This window comes from Peromyscus maniculatus, chromosome 5, assembly GCF_049852395.1.
Source record: "Peromyscus maniculatus bairdii isolate BWxNUB_F1_BW_parent chromosome 5, HU_Pman_BW_mat_3.1, whole genome shotgun sequence".
Taxonomy (NCBI): Eukaryota; Metazoa; Chordata; class Mammalia; order Rodentia; family Cricetidae; genus Peromyscus; species Peromyscus maniculatus.
In genome coordinates, this window is record NC_134856.1 from 131407651 (window position 1) to 131433009 (window position 25359).

Sequence of the window (25359 nt, forward strand, 5' to 3'; positions counted from 1 at the left end):
ACAAATACAGTTTTATTTTCTTTTATTTTGCATACATTGTTTTGTTTGTGCAAAAAATAACTATGTTTTGTAAATCCAATTATGGATAAAATTAATTACTTATATATAAATCCAAAAAAAAAAGTACATGTACACAAACTGACTGGCAGCAAAGCTTATAAACAGACTGAGGGAGGAGTCCCCTGCTCAGCCACAATGAGGGATGAGCTGTTGCCATTTTCAGGAGAGTAGATGAATCTAGAAACAGTTTGACATGAAACAGTCCCATCAATGTGTAATGTTTCTGTTTTGTTCTATGGGTCATAAGCAGGGAGTGGGCTGTAGTTCAGTAAAACCCCAAAGCCAAAACTAAAACACTGGGAAACAAACGATTTTGAGGGTCAGCAGGTTGGCAAAGTCCAAATCTATCAGAAACAGCTGAGTCCAACCGTTCACCAGCAACCAGCCAACCAGCCAGACAACTAACCAGCCAGACAACAGCCTTTCTGCAGCATAAGACAAAACCCAGCTCCCAGCAGTGCATCATATGGACTGGTGTCTAGCATATCTCCCAGTGACTCCTTGTCACATGAAATGGACTGATCAAGCCTTTGCAAACCCCACGATGGTGTTTCTTCCCCCTCACTTTCTGCCCCTCAGCCGCTGTACTTTTTTCATGGCTATGTTCAACTCTCTAACAAGAATCAACTTAAGGGAGGAAGGGCTTTGTAGACTCAGGTTTTCAGGAGACACGTAAGGGAAGGTAGTGGGAGCAGCTCATGGCTTGGACATCAGGAATGTGATGGAGCTAAGAATATTGCATCGTCAATCCCTGTTTCCCCAAGGACACACTACTTCCTTCTGAGTCCTGCCTCTAGGGGGTGCGCAGTGTTCCAGTCAGCACCACTTGCTGGATTCCAAGTGTTCAAACACATGAGAGATAGTCATGAAAATTCCACACACTGGCATCAGTAACCCTGTCAGCATTAATAACAGTAAAAGCAACGGTAATGATGAAGCAGACTGGGGAAGCTTTGCGCCTCCCAAGTATGGACACTGGTGTGCTGCTACTTAGAGAGTGGACGTGAGGGATGCTTCAACAGTGTTTCACTTCAGCTCCGACTTTCTGTAAAAATTCCGACTTTTACAGACCTCATCACACCTACAATTCAGGGTCAGTTCTCATCTTGGAACATAAACAGATGGGTTTAAAGGGTGGTAGCCCTTCACTGACTGCATTGCTGGAAAAAATGTTCAGTTTCCTGTTAGAAAATGCTATATGTATATTTCTAATTGTACTTACACTGTTCATTTAACAAATAATGCAATTTTCTGATCCTTGAATGTTATTATTACCAACTATTAGGAAAAAAAGAAATGCAAGTTAGTAGTTAGACATTACAATAGAACTTGTAATCATATTAGGTATGTTTTCAAGATTGAGCAGATACATTTTAGCTAGACAGGTCATCTTCAAACCCTTCAGAGCCCTACAAAAAATGGCATTTAAAATGTTTTAATAACTTAGAAAATTTCTTTTTGTTATGACTATGAGACATGTTGGCTCCTGACAGTACCAATCTACTTCAGAGAGAATATAGGCATTGAAGAAACTGCATATGGAGTTAACTTTCATGGTGGCAAAAGTTAGCCACTGGACAACAAAGTATCCTCGAATCAACTGCTGACAAAATGGACAGACAGGACATGAAACAAAGGACTACCCATTATTGCCAAAACAAGTGTTGATATGGCTTTATCAAAAGGCCTCTTCTGAGGCCAGGACAATATGGCACCATCCCTGAAGTGGCCTTCACAATCCGGAAAAGGTACAGTGCCCTTTTCTTCGAAGGCAGGTGAACAGGCAGTGGGCCGATGGCTTCTGATGTGCAATGGAACAGCAGAACTGGCGCTTCGGGATGAACCAAACGCCGGGTTAAGGCACCTGATGCCGATGCTCATGTGGCTGAACCGATCTCAACCTATTCTCAAACTTTAAATGGATAAGAAGCCCAGCTCGCTGGCGTGGAACCAGGCATCGAATGCGAGTGCCTAGTGGGCTACTTTTGGTAAGCAGAACTGGCGCCCAACGTGGGGGAGAAAGAGAGAGAGAGAGAGAGAGAGAGAGAGAGAGAGAGAGAGAGAGAGAGAGCAAGAAAGTGTAGCCATAAGTTCTGGCTAAAAGCTTAAATCAGCCACATGTTCCCCCTTGAGCTGAGTCAAGTCTTGGCTCTGGCTTCCTTAAGCTCCAACCACGTGCGTTGGCTTTACAGACAGGGGACCTGTCAGGCAGGGCAGGCCTGAGTTGTTTGTAGCACCGGCTTTAAGCAAGTAGCTCCAGCTGCAGCTAACCGCTTGGGGCTATGGTCAGTCCGGCCTGAGATTAAGCCGACCTGGGCGGCTGGCTCCCTAGCTCAAAGGCTCTTAGCTGTGACCTCTTGGGCTTTTATCTTTACATTGGCTCTGTGTTTCTTATTTAATAAGATGGTTATTTCTACAGTTTCCCACTGACTGTAGAGAATGTGATGAACATCCATGGGCCTCAGAGGAGGATAGTTTTATCACAATATTCTTCTAAGACCCTCAACAGAAGCCCAAGTTTCCAAAAGATACTGGGTTGATGCATCATCTGGTAGCCTTGGGAATGGAGCCTCCTTGCTCTCCAATAAAGTGTCTTGTTTGGGGTAATTTATAAACCACAGAAACTGATTTTTTTGTACAACTATGGGGTGGCAAGTCCATACCACATTTCTGAGAAATAGAGGGTAGAAGTAATATAAGAGAAACTGGAAATAATAACTGGTTGTTATAAAGGGTTTCCTAAAGTTGCTTAGGAAATCTTAGGTTAGACCAAGATGAATTTAAGTAAAGCAGTCCTCAAGAATAGGTAGCATATACTAACCGAACTTGTTAGAAACTCTTGGAAGGAGAAATTAGTACCTCTAACATAATTGGACACTACGTTTACTGAGAGTTTATTTCTTAAGAGTTGTTGGCTAAGATAGGCCAGTTAGGCCTTGTTCCCACACCAAAAGCAGATGCCCCGGCTCATAGCTGGCTATTAGGCACTCTACATATAAAACAGCATACCTGTGGAGTAGTCCAAGAAGGCAGGACCACCAAAGTCCTGATCCATCATCCTGGTTCTCTTATCAGGAAGAGTCTAAATCAGGCAGACAGGTTCTCTCTCTCTCTCTCTCTCTCTCTCTCTCTCTCTCTCTCTCTCTCTCTCTCTTTCTTACACACACACACACACACACACACACACACGGTGGTATTCTAATTGTACTGAAATGTGATTTTGATTGTATGTTAATAAATAAAGTTCCCCGGGGGTCAGAGCTATTAGAGCCATAGACAGAGTGTGGCGGTGGTGGCACACGCCTTTAATCCCATAGATCTCTGTGTGTTCAGGGATACAGCCAGCATTGGAGACATAATGCCTTTAAGACCTAGGGGGCTGTACATTCAGACAGTGATGAGGCAGTCATGTGTTTGAGTTTACAACCAATGAGAAGGCAGAACAGCATACTATAAAAAAAACGAACAGACAGGATATAGTCTCTTTCGGGAAGCTGGGACACCGCAGGCGGAAGGGTGAGATTTTAGCTCTGAGCTCTGACCTCTCGGCTTTCTCTTTTACATTGTTTCTGTGTTTCTTATTTAATAAGATGGTTGGTTATATTAACACACACACACACACACACACACACACACACACACACACACACACACACACGCTAGCTAGATTCCTTATAGTGGAAATGCCTGAATTTAAAACAGTTACAATTCCATGGCCAATGTGGAGAAAATGAACCCTCATGCATAATCGCAGGAGTGATGGATGACAATCACAAACTACAAACACTACAAATGCCTGCCAACTAGTAAATATCCAGCCACAGTGTTATACAATGACCATAAAGTAGACAAGAAAAACAAAATGTGACAGGTGCCAGAGGATGAAATAACTTTAAAATTTTGTGCAAGGGGAAGACATCTGACACAAACAGGCACATTCCTGTTAAAACATCCAGAAAACACAAATGTAAAAAGAATAAAGGAGACCTGTCACTGTCTAGGGCAGCACTTCTTACATTATGAGGTCCATTACTGAATGTAGGGGACCACCAAAACTTTGTTTCCCCATGAAAACAGTCCCCTTATACTGTTAATGTCTAGAAGATAGCTCGCACAGACACAGATGGTCAGCACTGTGGTGATTTGGTGAGCTAATGGGTAGGTGAGGGAGGGAGAGATGGATGAGTTGCAGGGGGGAAGGAAAGATGTCGAGAGGGATAAGGCAGAGAGGGAGGGAGAGACTTTACATAGCTCTGTGACTGCAGCAGAACCTTCGAGCTCTGCTTGGGGTTATGTTGGACATATGGACACAGGCCCAGCTTGCCTGTTGGGTGAGGCCTGATACCCTGGGGGATCTCTAGATATTTCTGTCCAAGTCTTGGTAGGACCATTTTTTTCCCAAATGAGTAATCTAATGGGCCTGTCTGACCAGCCCGGGCTCCATCCCCTTTAGGACAACTACTCTCCCATCTGTAATGATTAGCCATCCCTCCTCACACTCAGTGATGTTTGTCCTTGATATCAGGATTTTCTCCTTTTCTTCCCATCTACACTGAGGGTTCTCAGGGTGATGAAAAGTGTGAAACATGCAGGGAAGACCTCAAGAGTTTTTTGGAACAACTTCCTCTTGAAGGGCCGGCCACCTGTCTGGATACTTTGTGGCCAACTGGTTCCCTTGGCTGATTTTGTCCTTGTTGTGATATGGCCTTGGCAGTAGAAGGCTTTCTGAGCCCAGAGAGCTTCTAGTTAGTTGGAGGATGTGTTCTGTTTTTGATTTCCTTTCTCCCAGAAGTCAACAGTTCTCTTTCTTTGTAAATTGCCCCATATATGTGCAGAGTTCCAAGAGCACACTGTGAGTCTGTGTAAATGCTGACCCACTTCCCTTCTACTCTGAGGAAGCTTGGATTAAGCCATCCAGTTCTTCTCTTTGTGCTGACCATGCATTTGGAAGCCTTTTTGCTTCCAGAACTTCCTGGACCACAATTATGGCATATCTAGTCAGTTTGCAAACTGCAGCTCCTATCAATGAAGTTTCACATCAGGGTTTGGGAGAGAGGCATCTGTCAGGTCTTGCTGCAATGAGATTTCATTCATCACTTTCTCAAAGACTGGAGAGGTTCTACTTTTTCATCCAGTAATTAAGTGCCAGGGGTTAGAGTCCTGACTGCCTCAACTTGTATTTGGGGTTCTCCTCCAACTCGGCCTGATAGCAAGCCACTCACTCCTCTGTCATCCCTCAGCTTGTGCTCCCGTTCAGCAGGGAAACTACCTGGTGAGGAAACCTGATGGTAATGTTCTGGTCCAGTGTGAGTTTATCTGCCTCTTGAATCAATATGAAAGTTGCCGCCAAGGCCTGAAAACACATGGAGGCCAGCCAGAGGCCACTGGATCCAATTTCTAAGACAAGTACCCCACTGTCAATTCCACAGGCCCAATCCAACTCCTCCCTTTTCATATGCATAAAACACAAATGGGTGCAACACATGGGGGGGGTTGCCAGGGCAAATGCCTGGGCGATTGTCTTTTTATCAGGTTGAAATTCTCATCTTCTTCTAGTCTCCATAGCAACAAGCCCAATTTGCTTCCCTTTTGGGCTCCATGAAGGGACTTGGCTACTGCTGAAAACTCAGGGATTCAGAATCATCAGAACCCTTTCCTGAAGTTTGCCAACATCATCTGAATCACCATAGGGCTCATCAACTGAGAGGAACTGTGGTGTTGTATTCCCCCAAATATTGTGCATGCTAATAAACTTATCTGGGCTTAGAGACAGAGCAGCCACAATATTAAACATAAAGGATGGGCAGTGGTAGCACATGCCTTTAATCCCGAGCATTCCAGAGGCAGAAATCCATGTGTTCAAGGATACAGACAGGCATGGTGACTCATCACGCCTTTAGTCCCAGGGAGTGGTGGTAGAAAGGCGTGAGGACCAGAAACTAGAAGCATTTGGCCTGGTTAAGCATTTGGCCTGGTTAAGCATTCAGGCTTTTGAGCAGCAATTCAGCTGAGACCCATTCTGAATGAGGAATCAGAGGCCTCCAGTCTGAGGAAACAAGACCAGCTGAGGATCTGGCGAGGCAAGGTAGCTGTGGCTTGTTCTGTCTCTCTGATCTACCAGCATTGACCCCAATACCTGGCCTTGGGTTTGATTTTATTAATAAGAACTTTTAAGATTCATGCTACAAGGAACCCATGATTTGATTTTATATGTGGCTGGGGTGCACAGAGTGTATGCACAGTGAGAGGTGGGGAGCCCAGAGAGCTCCCTCTCAGTCTGACGCCCTCTTGGACAACCGATTCTTGGCGACTTTAGAGGTCTTAGAGCCATATGTATAAATCACAGACGCATGCTCAGTCACCTCTTAGTACTTGAACTGAGTGCTTGTTCAGGTTAAGTGACCTCTTCAGAATCACGGGTTGTCACTCAGACTCTGTGGCCATGGGCCACTGGATCCGCTATTTTCATTCTTATATTCATGCTCATTCGCCCAGACTCTAAATAGTTCATTCCTAGTTATTTCCATGGATCCCTGCTCTAGCTAGAAACCTAGAGCCCAGGTACCTTGGACAAGACAGAAGGAGAGCTTGCCCTGAGTGGGGAGCCCTCCTGTGGGGAATCAGTCTGTGCTGTCTCCTATCTTCCTACCCCAGGCTGTCTTACCTGGTCCTGGTGGCCAATCTCACCTCTTGTCTCCTCCACTACTGGAGTCCATCAGTGGATTAGAGGCTTTAGGAGACCCCAAAATACCATCAAGAGCGATCACTTTCAACTCTTGGTGCCTCCAAGGTGGGGCTGCCAAGAAAGAGGGTCGTTTTTTACCCAAGAGGAATGTGGTAGCAAAATCTCACCGGGGCCTCCAGAAGTGTGGATATTTCTGGGAAACTGAATCACCAAGCCATTTTTCAGTTGGGGAAAGGAAAGTTTATTATGACAGTGGGCCATGACCCAATCACTCTGTAATGGTGTCAGCCTTGTACTTCAATTCCATCAGCCTTTCATCGTGATGGAGAACATCAGCGAGCAAACAAGTTTGATCAATTTTGGTTTTCTATAATGGTCTCTTTCTGTTACAAAGGGAAGTTTACTTGATGAAGAACGAGAACGCCACTTATCTGCAGGTATAAGGGTCAATATTTAGAGTGTAGTTAGGGATTGTGCTGGGTTAGTAAAGTAGCCGTTGCAGGTTCTACTCCAAGTCAATGACTACTCTAGCCCTGGATATTTGGCTTGGTTTGTAGTAACAGCCATGATTTCTGTCTTGTTGAGCAAGTCTTAAGTCTATTGAGAGAGCTGTTGGTTACTACCAAAGTATGTGTGCCATTATTGCACCCTTAGGGTTATGGTGCCATGCTGGTTGTTGCTATGATTCCTAGGCTTCGTAGCTGGGTAGGACTGTTGGTTGCTTCCCTCTTTGGAAGCTTGCATGGTACCTTTTGGTACCATGAAAGCTAGACCTCAGGGAGGAGGCTTTCAGGTCAGTTCAGCTTAGGGACTTCTGGACTCTGTGTCTGAAATGCATGGTATCTCCAGCAATAGGGACTTCCCTTCCACCTGTCAGAGGCAACCAGGAGCCATAGCAATAGCCTATAGTGTTTGGTGAGTCTCTTGGACAATTCTGATCAACAGCTCAAAGGAGAGCATCTCATGCCTCCTGTTGGGGTTTCTGTTGGTTGGTCTTTGGCTCATGGAGGGAGCATTGCCTGCTCAGATGAGATGATTTCATTTAAAGCATGTATGTTTATACACCATCTTATGTATAAGTAAAATACTTATATAGAAGTATTTTATGCAAATAATCATAGGATTCATTGTTTTTTCAGACGTCTTTACTGTTAATTTATCTCCCTCCCTCTTCCTCCTGTATTTATCTCCCTCTTTAACTGGAGCTCCCTTTGCCCATTTCCCCGTTGGATCTCTAGTGCTCTGCTATTCCTGCTGTCCATTGCTCTTCTTCCCTCCCCCACCCCCTCAGTGGTCCTTTTTACTTTCCTGGTTTCTTTAGGTACTCCAGGATATGTAATTATATCGAAATTTTGGAGCCAGGAGCCTCAGATGACATTTGACGTCTGTCTTTCTGAGTTTGGGCTATCTCACTCAATCTTTTCTAGTTCCATCCATCTACCTGCAAATTTTCTAAGTTCCTTTTTCTTTACAGCTGAATAGTGTTCTGTAGTGTAGCTGTATAACACCTTGCATTATCCATTTATCAGTTGAAAGGCAGTTTGGGTTCTTTGCATTTCCTAGCTGTTGTGAATAGAGCAGCAGTGAACATGGCTGAGCAAGCATCTGTGGAGTAGGATGTGGAGTCATTTGGGCAGATGCCAAGGAGTGGACTAACTGCGTCATGTGGTAAATTTTTAGTTTTTGAAATTTCTCCACACTGATTTCCAGAATGGCTGGAACAGTTTGAAATCCACCAATAGTGAATGAGGAACCCCTTTTCCTTATGTCCCCTCTGGCATTAGCTGTTGACCTTTGCCATTCTGACTGGGATAAGACAAAATCTCAAAGTTTTGATTTGTATTTTCCTAATTGCTAGGGATGATGACTCTTTTCAGGATATTTCTTGGCCTTGGTTTTTTTGTTCGTTGGTTTGTTGTTTACTTTGTTTTCCTTTCTTCTTTTGAGAACTCTGTTCAGATTCCAGGATCACTTTTTAATGGATCATTATTATTTGTTTTGATTTTTTTGAGTTCTTTATATGTTCTGGATATTAACCCCTGTCAGATGTACAGTGGGAACATATTCTCTACCATCTATGGGCTTCCTCTTCATCAGATTGATTGTCCCATGTGTCAATTGTTGGCCTTAATTCTTGGTCAAATGGAGTCCTATTCAGAAAGACTGTTTCTACACCTGCATCATGTAGGATACCGCCTGTGTTTTATTCCAGCAGTTTCAGTATTTTGGGTTTCACATTTAGGCATTTGATCTATTTGGAGTTAATTTTTGTATAAGGTGATAGATACTGGTCCAATTTTATTCTCCTGAATGTGGACATCTGGTTTTTTCAGATGTTTTTTCCCCAATGTATGTTTTTGGTGTATTTTTGAATTATAAATGACTGAAACTATGTGTATTCATGTTTGGGTCTTCAATTTTGTTCCATTAGTCTACATGCCTGTTTCGGTGCCAGGATCATATTATTTTTTTTACTATGGCTCTGTAATATATCAGATGTGGAGTGATAGTCCTTCCATCGTTGTTTTTATATTCAGGATTGTTTGGGCTATATAGTGTCTTTTGTAAAAAAAAAAAATGGCCATTTTCACAATATTAATTTTATGAGTCCATGAGCATGAATGTCTTTCTATTTTCTAGTGTTTTTAATCTCTTTATTCAGAGGTTTAAAGTTTTCATTTTTAAGGTCCTTCTCCTTGGTTAGGTTTATATCTAATACTTTATTTTCCTTGAGGCTATTGTGAATGGAAATGTGTTCATGACATCTTTTTTCTATGTGTGTATACAGAAAGCTATGAATTTGTACAAGTTGATTTTGTATTCCATGACATTGCTGATTTTGTTTAGTGTTTCTAGAAGTTTTGGGGTAGAATTTCTGGGACTTCTTAAGTGACTGAGCAGCACTTCTTCCTGGGTTCATGGTGAAGTGAGGATCGAGGGTGGAAATGGAAAGAGTCACAAACTGGAGTCAGGAGAGCTGCAAGGCTGTGACCCATGCCAGCAAATGTATTAGTATCTCAGCTCTTTATATACTCCTCAAATGAGGAAGCAGGAAACGTCAGCAAAGTTCATCAGATCTCAGAGTTAGAACTCAGAATTTGCAGTGCTAATTCTTCTTTTGCAAGGTACATGCTGGCGCAGTCAGCAAGCCATTTCACATCTCAGTGCTTGGACCATCTGAACACAGCTTTACAAGGAAAATGTCAAGCTCCAGGCCATGACCTTGACCTCCTCCCCCACCCCCCGGAGCCCTGGTGCCGGTCCATTGCCGACTTTGCCAAGCATGACACTAGCAAAGGAGCAAAAACCCAGTGCTCCATGTTCCACCCACAAGATCCCAAAGGCCACTGGACCCTGCTGAACCCACAACAATTTCTAGTGTATAATATGTCATTTGCAAACAGGGATAGTTTGGCTTCCTTTTCAATTTGTATCTCTTTAATTTCCTTCTCTTACTTTTTGCCAGCTAGTGGTTTGAACACAGTATTGAAAAGGAGTAGATACAGAGGACAGCCTTGTCTCATTCATGACCTCAGTGGTATTGTTTCAAGTTTTTCTCCATTTAGAATGATGTTCTGTTGGCTCTGGATTTCTCATATCTAGCTTTTGTGATGCTGAGGTTCTCCACTAGTTCTATACTCTCTAGGACTTTTATCATGAAGACATATTGGATTTTGTCAAAGGCTTTTTTTCTCTGCATCTATTAAGATAATCATGTGATTTTCTTTAATCTTTTAAGCTCATTCATGTAATTTATTGTACTTATTGACATTCATATAGTAAACCATCCCTGCATTTCATGGATAAAGCCAACTTGTTTATCATGGGTGGATAACCCTTTTGATGTCTGTCCTCAAGTATTTTATTGAGAATTTTAAAATCTATGTTCATCCGGGATATTCTTCTTCTTGTGTCTTTACCTGGTTTGGGTATTAATATGATACTGGCCTTGTACAAGTTTGAGAGTGCTCCTTTAAAAAAAAAAATTCTTAAGAAGGGCTGACTGCAGAGTTTCGAAAGTCTGGTAGAATTCTGCTGTGTGTTGATCTGCCTCCTGAATTGTTTTAGTTGGAAAGCTTTGTATTTCTCTTTCAGTCTCATTTGTTATGGTGTTTGAGTTGTTCGCTTCTTCTAGGTTTAATTTTAGTGGTTTGGCTGAATGTAGAAATTCAACCTATGTTTTAGGTTTTCCAACCTAATGGAAAATAGGGTTTTAAGTACTCCCTTAAAATATTCTGAATTTATTTGGTTGTCTGTTGTAGTTTTCCTGTTAATTTGAATCCCTTTTTTTTTTTTTTGGTTTTTCAAGACAGGGTTTCTCTGTGTAGCTTTGCGCCTTTCCTGGAACTCACTTGGTAGCCCAGGCTGGCCTCGAACTCAGAATCCCTTCTTTTGATAGTTGGGCAGGGCTCTACAATTTTGTCTGCTTAAAGAACCAGCTCTTAGATTAATTTATTCTTATTGTTTTGTTTCTATTTCACTAATTTCTGCTCTTATTTTTTTTTTTATTATTTTTTGATGTCCAGTGAGTTTATAATTGTTCTTTTAAATTCTCTGTTCTGGGTTTATCTAGATAGTTCTCATTGGCAAACATTTCTACAAGACTGGTAGGTTTGGGAGGGGAGAAACCGGCTTGGTCTTTCCTACTGACTGTGTTTTTATGAGATCTGGGCCTGTGGAATTCTTTTGTTAGGTCGGCGTCCGATATGGACAGATTGGTTGGGGCAGATGAGAGGTTGTGCATGCAGGTTTGGCCGAGTGTTGCAAATGGCGTCGGTGGAATAAAGTCAGGTGGCCGTGGGGGACTTGGCTGGTGTGCAGGATGTGAGTTCTAGAGTATGGGGTAGATCTGGCTGAGGGGGAGAGTTTGCATGTGTGGTAAGAGGGCCTTGTGGGTCATGGCAGGCAGGTCCGATGTTGGAGGAATCTTAAAGGTTGGTTGTGGTGTGGTAGCCAGACTAGACCTGGGCACTGGTTGTAGGATGTGGGCTAGCTCTGACAAGGTGAAGAGGGGGAGGGTCAGGCAGACTTACCAGGCTAGACCTGGAGAAGGATATCCAAACTGCCTTTTCCTTCTCCACCATAGATACCTTTTCCTTAGCTTGTCTGTCCCTCTATTACCAATCTCCAAATTAAGCCTAGAAAACCCAGCCTAATTCAGTGTGCCTGTTTCTCAGTGCCCAGCTTTCCCTCGAGTCAGCCATCATACCCTGGAAGGTAGGGAATGGAGTTTCATCTTCCTTTTCAGACTGTTCCTACCATGCAGAGTGCCAGGCCCTTCAGAGGAGGTGGGTTTTCCACCTGGCATCCAAGTGCAGGGCAGCAGCAAATGAGAAGAGATCCTGACCTGTCTCCAAGATCCCCGAATAGCCAGGATCCAGGTAGGAGCTTGGAGCCTGTGAGACAGAGCACAAGTGTTATGGAGAGGGCTCCAGTTCCCTCTGCTCTCCACCCAGCAGCAGTTTGGGTTCTTGTGCTCCGGAAACAGAAGAGCTCAGATGGGAGATCATGGGAGATCAAGCATCCAGAAACTAATGAGATCAAGCAGGGGAAGTAGAATACACATACAGAACAAGCGGGCCTAGCAGGATGGGCTCCCATGTCACCTGTCCCTGCCATTCCTGCTCTGTCCCTCCCTCAGCCTGGGCACACCCAGGATAGGGACATGCTTCTCCTGAAAGCCTGTTTTACCATGCACTCAGTCTAGGTAGATAGATAAGAAGATGCAAGAATATGCATGGGGGGGTAAGCACCCCCAAAACTGAACAGCTTACTAGAGCAAGGGTAGCGTGCGCTTCATGCACTTTTCTGGTCTGGAAGCCCATGAAGAGCGGAGCTGCAGAAGCTCATCAGCCACAGGCACTGGTCTTCTCTAGGGCCTGCTTCACCACCGTCTTGGCGTCCTCATTTTGGGGTGGAGTCAACTACCACCACCTTGTTTATGTTCTGACCAGCAGTCAGTTACTGGTGTCAGCCAGTTACTGGCGTCTCTTGATCCTATTTCAGGGTCATGAGCGGGCACAGAGACTGTTCTTCTGTCCTATGTTTGGCAGTTCAGCGAGGAGCTAGCCCCTGCCTAATACAAGGACCATGAACTATAATGCCAACAGGAAAGGATCATGGAATCTGATGTATTGTTAGTGCCATTTAGACACCATCTGTGCTCTGTAAGTATGAACAAGCCCATGCCATCACACTGGGATAGTGCCAGCTAGCCCATCATAGAGGATGAGGGCTCAGTGAACCTTGTGTTGGTGAGCAGGCCTGGGGAAGGGACCACGAACAAGCAGGAATGAACATCCTCAGAACAGGGTTGAAGGTAAAGTGCCAACAGAAGTCATTGAAGAATAAGTTTTCAGGGCCACATCAGAATCCCGTGACACCTGCAGAGGAACAGGAGACCAGACGCGGAGCCAGAAGGGACACAACTGACATTTTGCATTTGTTTTCATTAAATGATCTCTGGCAGGTCATAACTGTGTTTTGCTCCTATTTCCAGTGAGTGGACACAGCTCACCAGCAATTTTTGGATGCAAAGTCTAGTAGAAGTGGTTACTCAGACTGCTCGCCATAAGCCGCGTGCCCCAGAGGTAGCAACATGAGCCCTAGTAGATGGTGGCTGTCAGCCACAAAGGAAGTCTGGCACCTTCTGGGGCAGGATCCTACACTGATTCTAGTTTAAAGTACCTCTTCCTCATTTTCATTACACAGTCTCACTGTTTGGTCCTGGCTCTCTGGCCTGAAACTGGCTTTGTTGAGCAGGCTAGCCTCAAGATCAGAGAACTGGCTATTTCTGCTCTGGAGTGCTGGGATTGAAGGCTTATATCAACGATCAGACTTCCTTCCACTGTAAAGTATTTCAATACTATACAGTATTCAAACTACTGTAAAGTAAATATGCCCTCAGGCATTTCTGTCCATTACTTCAATCTTTTAAGCATGAGCTCCATGACTGTAAACTGAGCATTTTCAGGAATGGACCTACCCGTCTATGAATATGTTGAAGCTCCCTGAATAAAACCTCCTTGCTTTCTGTATTTAATCAGACATTGCCTTCCAAATGATGCCCCTGCCCTCCTTACCTTCTACAAGTAGTGAATCTCCACTCTCTGCTGATTTTGACTTTGGGCTTACCCACATGACAGCCCTGGTTCAGTTGTAGTGTCTTCTAACCTTACAGGAGCCAACAAGGACGTCCCATACATTTGATCAGCAACTGATTTCAGATGCACGGCTTAACCTTGTTTTGGCTCCTCTGTGGAAGAGAAAGCCTCCCAGGATGAATGAAGGGGAGAGCATTCACCTGGATGCGGAAAGAGGAAGAGTGTTCTAGACAAATAGGTAACAGACACAAAGTTCCACATTCCTCAGATCCAAGGCCTCCAGCCTCTACAGAGAGCACCACCTTGGCTGGAGTTGACAGGCTCTTGAGGCAGGTACAGTGCCTGTCTCCTTCCCTTTTGCCCTGTCAGGGTAGACCGCAACAGGGCCCACTCAGATGACAGCTCCTCACCAGCATGCCTGGTGCTGGGCCCTCAGCCCTCTAGTACCTACCTCACTCACACTTCTCCCAGAGAGAAGCTTACATGCCAAACACACGGATCCACAGAACCAAGGAAAGAAAAGATGGCTCCTGAGAGTGCTGGACTTGAGCTCCGAGATCTGCCTTGGGAACCAAAGTGCATTGTGTCTGGGACCAAAGGCCTGGCTGGCTATGAGTTACAAGGTTCTCTGACAAGATTGTGTCCTAGAGCAACTACTTAGTATCTCTTAGGACATTCACTGATTGTCTTCCTCTGTGAGATAGACATCTGTGAGCTCCACAAGGAGGATGTGTGTCAAGAGTATGGTGTACAGTGTCTCCTAGTGACTCTGCAGATCTTCTCCCCCTGAAAAGATGAGGAACAGTTGGAGCAGGTGTGTTAGTTAGGGTTCTCTAGAGGAACAGAACTACTAGAATGGAATTCTCTCTTTATATATGGAGGATTTGTTAGAGTGACTTACAGACTGGGGTCCAGCTAGTCCAACAGTGGCTGTCTTCTGACTGAAAGGCCAACAGTCCGCGAGGCTGGATGTCTCAGTTGCTCTTCAGTCTAAGTTGGAACCCCAAAGAGGTAGGTTCTAATGTCAGTAAAGGGATACCTCCGCAGCAGGGTAGATGAACTTGACAGTGAGAGTGAGTGCCAGCAGTGAGAGTGAGTGAGTGCCAGCAGTGAGAGTGAGTGCAAGCAGCCCAAAGCTTCCTTCTTCCATGTTCTCCTTTAATGCCCAGAAGGTGTGGCCAGATTTAGGCTTGGTCTTCTTCAAATGATCTAGATTTAGGGTGGGACTTCTGACTTCAAATGATCCAGATTTGGGGCAGGGGAACTTCTGACTTCAAATGATCCAGATTTAGAGCGGTCTTTCCACCTCAAAGATTCTGATCAAGAGAACCCTTCACAGGTGTGTGTGCCCAGCTCGCTGGGCTTCAGTGTTCCCAGGTGTAGTCAAGTTGATCACCATCATAGGTAAGCAGTGGGACAGACAAGCAGGCTTTGTCAGCCTGCGCCCTGCTTCTCTTCTCCTTTCTTGGTAAAGAGACCAAAGAAACTGGCAACATCTCTTGAGCAGCATGGACATGTCTGTGCCACAGAAAAGCCAGCCAGCCTCTCGGTGATGCACCTCTGTGCATTTCAAAGACTCAGTCTTCATTATACAGCCACACGCAGTCAGATCCCATAATTTCCCTGTTGGTTTCTCCTTACCAGGCATTCCTCACGTGGCAACAGTAAAGGAAAATCCCTTGCCCAGCTGCTGATTTTACAGACCATTGGCTCCCTGGTCACCTGCTGACCCAAACCTGCTCTGGCCCCACAAGCAAGCTGTTTGTTGTCTCGGGCCCTGTTCCCCAGGTGTGGCCCTGTTCCCCGGGTGTGGCCCTGTTCCCTAGGTGTGGCCCTGTTCCCCAGGTGTGGCCCTGTTCCCCAGGTGTGGCCCTGTTCCTAGGTGTGGCTGCATGGAGCTCACCTGGTGGTCATGGCTGGCTGGTGACAGCACAAACTTCAGGCCACACTGGTGTGCCAGACCAGGAGGAAGGAGACTGAGGTGACAAAGACAGATGGCAGATTGGCACAATGGTGGGTCAGGCAGGAGCCGGGGGAGGATGAGAGCGCTCCATAGGAGGACAGGGATCCCTTCTCCCAGCCTGGCACACCCTGCTGCCATAGCTTGCCACTGCAGCTGGCTACTAAGGGAGCGTCCTCCCTGTGTGGTGGCCCCCGCTGAGACTCCCGAGCCCTCTTCCCAGATCTGGCCATGCCCTACACCACTTTAACTCTGCTCTTCACGGGGAGTTTGCTTCTACTCTTGCATGTCCATGGTGCCTGCCTCAGCCCAACAGACCCACTTTCCCCCCTCAATTCTGTGACTGAAATTTCCACTCGACAGACTCTTCTCCTCCTTCACCTTGCTTCCTGCCCTTTCTTCCTCCACGTCTGCTCTCTTCCCCTCTCCACCCTTTTCCTCCCCCTCTGCCTGTCCTTCTCATGTGCTTACACAGTCTCTGTATTTCTGTCCAGCTGCTCAGTGATAATGTTAGTAGAGGAGAGGGGACAAACTGGCGAAGACCCTGAGCCCTGGGGAGCACTCAGTTCTCTCACTGTGGGTGCTCCATCCCACGTGTATTGGAGAAGCTAGCTGTAGCTTCATAACATGGAAGCCATGTGGATCACATCTCTCTCTAACCATTAGTGCTGAGGGCGAAGTGACCTGATGGGGAGGGACCCAGCGCAACAGGATGGGTAGAGGAGCTAGTACCTGATTACCAATGGTGTCTTCTTAGAGATAGGTGTTTGGACACACACACAAACTCCTAGAGCACTGGCCTGGCTCCCTCCTGTGGCTCTTAGTCCACACCAGGCTGAACCTAGCCCTGTGGTTCAGTGACAATGGAGCTGGGCCTGTACTCGCCCCCCTTGAAAGAAAACACATGAAAAGGACTCTGTTAGTGACTTGGACACAGACAGGACTTAGAACTGAGCTCCTCTGCTGTACCTCGGCTCCCACCGATTTCTCCCTTGTGAACCTTTGCTCTCTCCTGCCCTCCCTCCATCCCCATCTCTCGTCACATCCTCTGTTGTCCACTTCTGGTTCAACTTTTCATGAGTTCACATAGGCGGATGCAGGAGGAGAGCTTTTAAGGTGAACAATGTCTTAAGAGTCATGTCCTGTAAATGGGTGGAGCCTGTCAGTGGCAAAAGTTCTTTTAAAAGTGATGATAAAATACACAAGTGAATGTGTATTTCATGTATCTAATGTTGGTGGCTGTGCCTATACTGTGCTTCCCATGGGACCACATTTTTCTTTCCTTGCTGTCCCTTACCCGGGAGTGTGCTGCTTATCTTTGGGGTAGAAAGGCACCAACATAAACTGTGAAACGTGAATAATCTGTCTCCTTATCCCCTTCCAGCCCCTTTGTCTCGTGGTCTTGGGGGCTGTGGGTACCACTTGAGTCTGATCCTTCCTGGTGATAGGACCTGATGATGGCTCCTTGGAGTACAAGCCCCCTTAAGCTATTTTCATTTTTGTTTTCCCATTCTGGGGAGGGTCCATGGAGGATATATCATCAGGTGATGTCTGACTGGACCTCAGGTCAACTTCAGTCTCCTCCAAGGTGTTATTGATGCTGTGAGCATCACTCTGTGGGACAGGGTGACAGTGGCAGGTCACATCCTCCAGGTAGCACAGGGTCTCGAGGGGTGAATTACTGAATGTTATGTCATTGTCAATCTCCTGGAAACTGGTGTTTATGCTCTAGATAACCACAGCATTATTACCCTGTGGGGGCAGGGTTAGAATTATAATCTGTGTCCTCGAGGTAACACAGGATGTCCAGGGATGGAGTACTGAATGTCACGTAACTTTTAGTCTACTGGCAATGGGTGTTATGCTGTCAGAATGCACAGTATCACTGTGTGGAGCAGGGTTACAAGGACAGGTGATATCCAGGAACCACTGTAGATCACATAAGTTGAGCCTTGGGCAGACCTTGATCCTCCCTGTTTCATCCACTTCCTGCAGTTGGTCCTTCCCAGATGAGATGAAAGTGGGCAAAACAGGTAGGGCCACCTGAAGGGTTCATGTTTGAACTGGGCTTTACAAGTTTCCCTGTTCATTTAAAAATGTATTCACTGCTTAATCAATAATGTAATATATTGTATGTAGCCAAGACATCATTAAGACTTCTCTTTCCTAGAGTTCACATGATGTTCTTGAACCTTATAGCCCATGCTACAGATGGCTTCCACAATCATGGTCACTGGAACTGTGGAAACTGTCTCTCTGTAGGCTAGTGCCAAACCTTCATCACAGAGACATAACATTGGTGCCCCACAAGCTGGCTGATGGTCGTCCTTCATGTGGGATCTACAACAATAAAGTAGGAGGTAAGGTTTGCCAAGTGTGTGGAGTTTGATGGAGTCAGACTCTTTGGGAGACAATCATTTGGTACTGTGTATTCCTAGAGGGAATCAGAATACCCAGGCACCACATATCATTGGAGAGTCCGTGATAGCCTCTGCCCTCCAAAACCTCTTGTGCTAAATAACAATGTGTACCACTGATCTCCATCAACATCTGGCTACTGGTAGCTTTGATGGTCACCCCAAAATCACATAGTTGTGTATTTCAGCCACATCTATGAGGATGTTCTTGACTTTTATGTCCCAGTGGCTGATGTTTCTTTTATGAAGGTATTCAACTGTGGGTACCACCTGCTGGAAAATGGGGTGCATCTCCTTCTTCATAAGGCCAAAAGCTGCTATGAGGTTGACCAAATCTCCCCCTGTCACAAATTCTGTGCACAAATAAGATTTTGCTTCTATGCTAACTAACTGAAATAGCTTCATGATACTCTATACTTTCATGAGGTCCACCTTAGAGATGATGTCTGAGAGCTTGTTAATGACCTTGTCCAAGACCGTGGTGGTTACTCTGGTGTTGGTAGGGATGTGGCAGATGAGCTTCACTTCTGAAAATGAGCCTGAAGCCAGTGTTGTTAAGGTCTTGTATAGTTATCTCTGAGGATGTCCTCATCTGAGGGCTGCCCCTGAGACCCTTCATAGATGTGGAAACTACCACATGATACAAGAAGTAAAAAAAAAAATGATGCAGGTCTAGAAAGCAAGTGTATGGCTTATGGCTATCAGTTCCTATATCATAAAAATAATAGATACCTCAAGCATCCAAAGATGCACTGAAAAAAAAAAACCAAACCCCAAGCACAGGACAAAGGATAGGAAGAACCAGAGCTGGAAATAAGTGGACACTAAAAGGCTGAAACAAGGACCAAGGAAACAGAGCTGGGATTTGAAAGGGTGAGCAAAACTGACAAACCCTTGACCTGAATCACCCAGAGAGAGAAGACATAAAATAAAATGAAGCCAAAAGAAGGTGATATTTCAATAGAAACTAAACTCAGTGCATCCCTAGGGGACATTTGGCACATACCCAGAGAGCTGAAAATCCTGAAAGAAATGTGTGGATGGTAGCTCATGTCATCCACGCCAACATGGATCTAAAATGTTTTCAAACATGCAGTACCTGCTGATGCATGATCCTAATTAGTCTTATTAAATAAAAACCTGGAGTCAGATATTAGGGTGACTGCTGAAAGATCAGAGAAGCAGAGCATCAACCAGTGGAAAGTTCTCACCTTTTACGAATCCTCAGACAAAATGGGGCTGAGATCCTGTCTCCACCTGCCTTATATTCCTTCTCCACCTCCCTAGCTATGGGATTAAAGGCTTGTGCCACCACTACAGCCCAGCTCTGTTTCTCTTTTAGACTGGTTCAATGTAGCCCAAGGTCACCTTGAACTCCGGATCTCCCTGCTGATTCATCATATCCCCAAAAGTTTCATTTTCTTTCCACTCTATTCCTATAAGAGCTTGCAGAAGAGGGGGATATTATAGGGAATTATTTTCTTGACTGTTCTTTCTCATAATCCTAACCAGGTCATTGGGTCCCAGCCCAACAGTCACGCTATCATGAGTCCGATTAAGATCTATGTCCAGCTTCCCATTTCCTCCATCGTTCACAACCCAAGCATTCATTAATTTTGGCTGTGCTTCATAGATTAATTAGAACATTATCAGAAAAGCAGTTGTACAGAACCCATAGCCCAGAGAGCTCATGATCCGTGAAGTACGTCTTCTTCGAGAAGGAAGCATAACGCGGGCACTCTGCCAGGGACCTCCAGGGAGCTTAGTCTCATGGGACATGTATCTCCTGTCCGCCATATTGACACAATTGTTCATGTCAAACGGACGACACTGGAGTTGGTGTGGCAAACAAGCATGTAAGCAGATTCAGGGCAAGAGGCCCATGCTCAGCCACAAAGAATGAAATTTTGTCATTTTCTGGAATGTACATGGACATAGGGAATTTGTCTGTAATATGCCCGTTCCAGAGATATGGTGAGTCTAAGTAGTGCTATGGGTAGGCAGGTGGGACCTTCATAAAAAGGGGGGACATTTGTCAATGCAAAGGAGCTGCTGTAATGGAACAGAACAGATGGAAATGACCCAAGTTCACTACATGGATGGAAGTATCATAGGGAAATAAAACCAAAGAAAAACATGACAAAGTATTTTTAAAGGACACATTAAGAAAAATGAACACCCAAGCACAAATGAAAGTCTAAAGCAAAAACAAAAGATGAATTAAAATGAAAAAAAACAAAAAACAAAAAACAAAAACCACTAAAACCCAAACCAACGAAGAGGAAAACTCCCCCATGTCTAGGTCCAAGAGATTGGGACAGTTCAAGTCTCTCATAACCAATGCTGGAGTCCATTGCTCTCCATCCAACAACAGCTTCTCTGAAGTATGAGGACAAAATCCAGCCAGAGCCAGTGCCTTATATGGACACATGTGTATCATTTCTTGCAGTGATTCTGTGTGATGTCACAGCAAGGAATGTTCCAATAATAGCAGGGAATGACCCAAAAGTGGTTTTATCTGTCCCCAAGGACTACGTTAGTTACTTTTCTTCTGGCTGTGACCACATCCCTGAGGAGCAGTTTAAGGGAGGAAGGGGTTAATATGGCTCATGCTTTCAGAGGATGGGGAAGCATTATCCTGGGAGGAACTGGTGGCTTGGGAAGATGGTAGCTGGTTGCATGGCTTTGGCAGGCCTCTTCCACCCACTTAGTGACTCAGTTTCTCCTGTTAGACTCTATCACCAATGGGTTTCACTACCTTCTAAGAGAGCACTCCTGCTAGACACTAAGCAGTCTAACACATGAGCTGGTGTCCTGAGTGACTGTGCCCCAAATAAAGCAACCGCCATCTTGGGGAGTTCATCTGTGTCCATTGCAAAAGATCATCCCAGTGGGGCTGGCTAAAGCCTCCCGGCTTCCCCCCCCACACACACACACACAAAAAGAGGCTCAGAGTCCTGCATGAGGTCCTCATCTTACCTGAGTATTCAGTTGCTCCAACTACCTGGAAATGTGGCGAGGGGAAGGGGCTAAAGTTTACAGAGGCCAGGCAAGAGGAGAGCAGGGGCTCCATCTAAGCAGCTGTGAGGAAAACCTGATTGGTGCTGGTTAAAGCTTTGCAGGTGCGGCTGGCTGGAGGAGTCTCCACACCCCTGTAAGTCACCCCTTACCTAGACTCTTATTAAGGAAGCTCAATAAATTCATTGGTTCCCCAGACTGAACTTTGGTGGAATCCTGCAGAGGCTTGTCACTGGGACTGGGACAGGAGGGGTAGACATTGCTGTCTGTCTTCCCCAGAGAAGGAGTTTAGCAACACTATGCATAGTCAGCAGGATACAACACCGAGGGTGAGTTTTGGAAGAGCACCATTGTTCCCAATAGGGAGAATGAAACAGACATGTGAAGCCAAGTTTCGTGAGGGGCAGGTGTTTGCGGAGGAAGTTTTGATATGGTGGTTTGTCCCTATAGGGCTTGTGGGAATAGTAACAGGGACATGGACAGTGCAGAGAAGAGTGGGATGATGTAACTAATGGGTAGGACGTGTCGGTGGGGGACCTCTCAGGACTGCAGTCTTCTCCCAGGTAGTGTGGAGTGGCATGCCTCTTGATGGGTAAAATCCACGCCCAAAGTATGGAAATGCTTTGTGAATGGCTGGAGATGTACAGCAGGCCTGACAAGGCCTGGGAATAGTGTAGCAGAGGCGGGGGTGTTGGTTCGCAGCCTCAGGGGCAGCCTTGCCGCTGCTATGGATAACAAGAGATCTATCCAAGGCTGGGGCGGCAGCCTGGAAGGAGAGACTGCAGGTGTGAGGGAGGGACTGCAGCAAGAAAAGGATAGGAGGCTGATGGCGGCTTCCTCATGGGCCTCTGACTTCGTGGGTAAAACAGTCGGAGAAAGGAAGGTGTTGGCCTGCCATTTTTATAGCTAGGGGGTGAAAGGGGAAGAGGACCCAAATTCAACAAGTAATACAGAGCTGCTTTTGGGACCCTAAAACCTGGAACCCATGGGAAGATGTGGGTAACAATGAGGAAAGGGGTGACCTAGAAGCAACAAAAGATACCCCAGGAGTCCACAGGAGAAAGGGAAATCCATGACCCACCGGGCAGCTGGAATCTTATCAAGGGTCAGGGGCAAGAGACCCTATCAAAGAATATTCAACACTGGAATTGCTGGAATTAGGGAAAAGCTTTAAACAACCAATAAAACAAAAGAGTCTCGTAAAGTCTTGCTTGTGAGGCTATGGGACATGAGGGCAGATGGGGGTCAATATGACAGTTGTGGAAGCGATGAAGGTGAGCAACGTAGCCATCCTTGGGACACAAGCTGCACAGCCTGAGGCAGAGCAAGGGGAACCAGCCTCTGATGGACTGGCTTGCAGGAGCCATTAGAGATGCTTGGTCATCAGCAGGAAGGATGTCAGGGCCTGGAGGACAACACAGGAGGAACTAGGTATGGGGGAAGTAATGTATGATGCCCAAGTCACAGGGCCTGAAGGATGGTGCTCACTGGAGACTTGAAAAGGAACTGGATTTAGCGAGGACCTGAGACTGGTATGGAGCTCCAGCAGTTTTGCTGACCCTTTGGTGGGTCAGGATCTTTCTGAAGTAGGAAAGGTTTTGGGGATCCAAGTGACATAGATGAACATGTAAAGAGGGTCCATCAAGTACAAGGTCAGCCTAGAGACAAGAAAGGCTGTCTCTGTCATTTGAAGACAAAAGTGGCAAAATTTGTGTTGAGCTCGAGTTCTAAGGAAAAATTTGGCAGAAAGTCAAATTCCATGCTAATGAACTTTAAAACCTGAGAAATATTTTACAAAGGCCTCCATGATAAAACAGTACAGGTGTGGAAGATGGAGCCTGGACAAGGGATGGGCAGCTGCACATCCAGACTAAGCAGTCGATGTTTCTCCGGCAAAAGCTCCGTTAGGACTTGGGAGAATTTGCCCAGCCAGCGTCTCCCCCAGCAAACAGGTGTGGTAGATAGAGAGGCCACAGTGCAGCTCCAACCCTGAGTCTCTCTAACGCAGGGAACCAGTCTGAGCAGTGGATGCGGCAGGAGAGAGAGGGACCGCATTCACCCTTAGCCCTGAGCAGGGATGAACAGCATGAACCAGCCCCACCAAGCTTGTTAGGGGTGGGACATGCAGGGAGGATCCGTGGAAGACCTCAAGGGTATGGAAGGGCTCTGAGAACAAGTGAGGGTTGTGGAAAGCTAGCAAAGTTAGCGTCCTCTGTCTACTATACCCAACACGTGGAGAAAACAACTGATATAATAGAGTCGTGCTGTGTTAGACCTTGCTCATGTTTTACTCCAATATCTCCTCAGTTGTGACCTTCTGCAGTCTCCTGGCACTTGCTTGGAACAGATGACAATGAATTTTCAAAGTACTTCACTAAGATTTTCTGTCTCACCGTCTCATTGTTCAGCAGAAGAGGGTGGCTCTGGCCTCTGCAGCATTGTCCTGCCATCCTCTGTATAAAGGCACTGGGACATGTGCATAGCCTAGCTCTAACCCTTGAGTGTCTTACAGATTTGGAGACTCATCTAAGAGATGTTTGGCATGCAAGTGCTCCTGATGAAGCCAGCATGGGAACGTCACAAAGAATGCAAAAGCCAGGTTTCTGTGGAATTCATGAGAGCTTTATGGTTGGGTAAGGCGCAAGGGGTACCCACCAACATGTTTGGGGAATGTCTGAAATAGCCTGAGCCTGTAAATGTCAAAGTATCCGAAAGGTAAAAACTGATGATCCCAGAAGTTGGTTATTGGGAATCTCAGTGCTAGGAATGAGTTACCTCCCCAGGAGTTGCTGGCCACAGACGCCCCAGAGGCCCCCAAAGCAGTGAAGGCCATTGACACATTTGGTTTCATTCCAGAACTGAATAGTAAGAACCTATTAAGAGGGTGCATGATTTGGCTTCCAGACTTGGAGAAGCAAAGCTAGGACTGGAACCCAACTGTTCCTCTCTGTGAGCTAGCTCCTGTCGTGCCTAAAGTCGCTAAGAATTCTGGGGAGAATTAAAAACTAGACATCCTACTCTACTGTGGATCCTGGCATGCATCAAGATGGAAGTGCCAGGCAAAATGTGCCAGCTGTGCAGTAGTGGATCAAGTGGTTCTGGATAGAACCAACCTTCCGATTGGATTTAAGGCTTGCTTCACGGGGCAAATTCACATCTAGTACTGGGAACATAGAGAAAAACTGGGATAAGGGAAGTCATAGACTCCAGTGGAAAAGCAACTGCTATGGTGGGCTTAATGATAGACCAGCTCAAGGGCTTCCCCACATTTGTATGTACAATCCTGGGTTATTACTACAGTCTGTGTCTGTTGGGATAGTTTTCCATTTCCTCTTTTTTGTTCTTTCTCTCACTTGTGTTTTGTAGTAGGAGAAACTGCCACATTCTGGAGATGGACAGATGAATAGAAAGTCATGACGATGTGTTGTTCTCTCTCGGGAGTAGAAGAAACATAGTCACACATCTGTATCACCCCCTCCAAGGCTCAGGGACCATTGCGGAAGACAGGGCGGAAAGAGTGTAAGAGCCAGAGGGTGGGGTGGACTGTGTCATGAGTGACTGTCCTTCCCAGACAAGCGAATATCATCTTGCAGAGCTCATCTGAGTCTGCCTGCAAAAGAACTTCCCATTGGGAGCTGGTTGAAGCCCCACCGCAACAGATGTTCACCTAAGTATCCAACTGTGCCCTAGCACCTAACAAGAATGCATGTGGCATGGGGGAGGGGCTAAAGGGCAGGGGCTCCATGGCTGTGGGGAAAACCCTGATTGGTGCTGGATAAGGCTTTGGCTTTACAGGTGTGGCTAGTTGTGGGGAGTAGTGTCCACGCCCCTGTAAGGCACCCCTTACAAAGGCTCTGTACGCAAGCTCAATAAATTCATTGGTTCTTCAGAGTGAACTTTGATGGAATTCAGCCTCAGTTTGTTGTTGGGACCTCAGGATGATGGGTAGAGATGATGCTAAAATTCTGCAGGGAAGGAATTTTATCAACAGATGGTGTGAGACTTTTCACATTCAAACACTAAGGAAGATGGAGGACATTTTAACTTTGATAATAATAAAAGAGCAGTGGTGACAATGAAGACAAACTCAGAGAGCTTGGTGCTTCCTTCCCTGGA

General features: G+C 45.7%; 1 long non-coding RNA gene across 1 annotated transcript; it reads left to right on the top strand.

Moving 5' to 3' along the window:
• The first annotated feature begins 18007 nt into the window (after positions 1-18007).
• Positions 18008-25139, top strand: LOC121829619 (uncharacterized). The gene is made up of 2 exons (XR_006072634.2): positions 18008-18168; positions 23756-25139. It is a non-coding gene; the product is annotated as an uncharacterized LOC121829619 (long non-coding RNA).
• Positions 25140-25359: the final 220 nt, after the last annotated feature.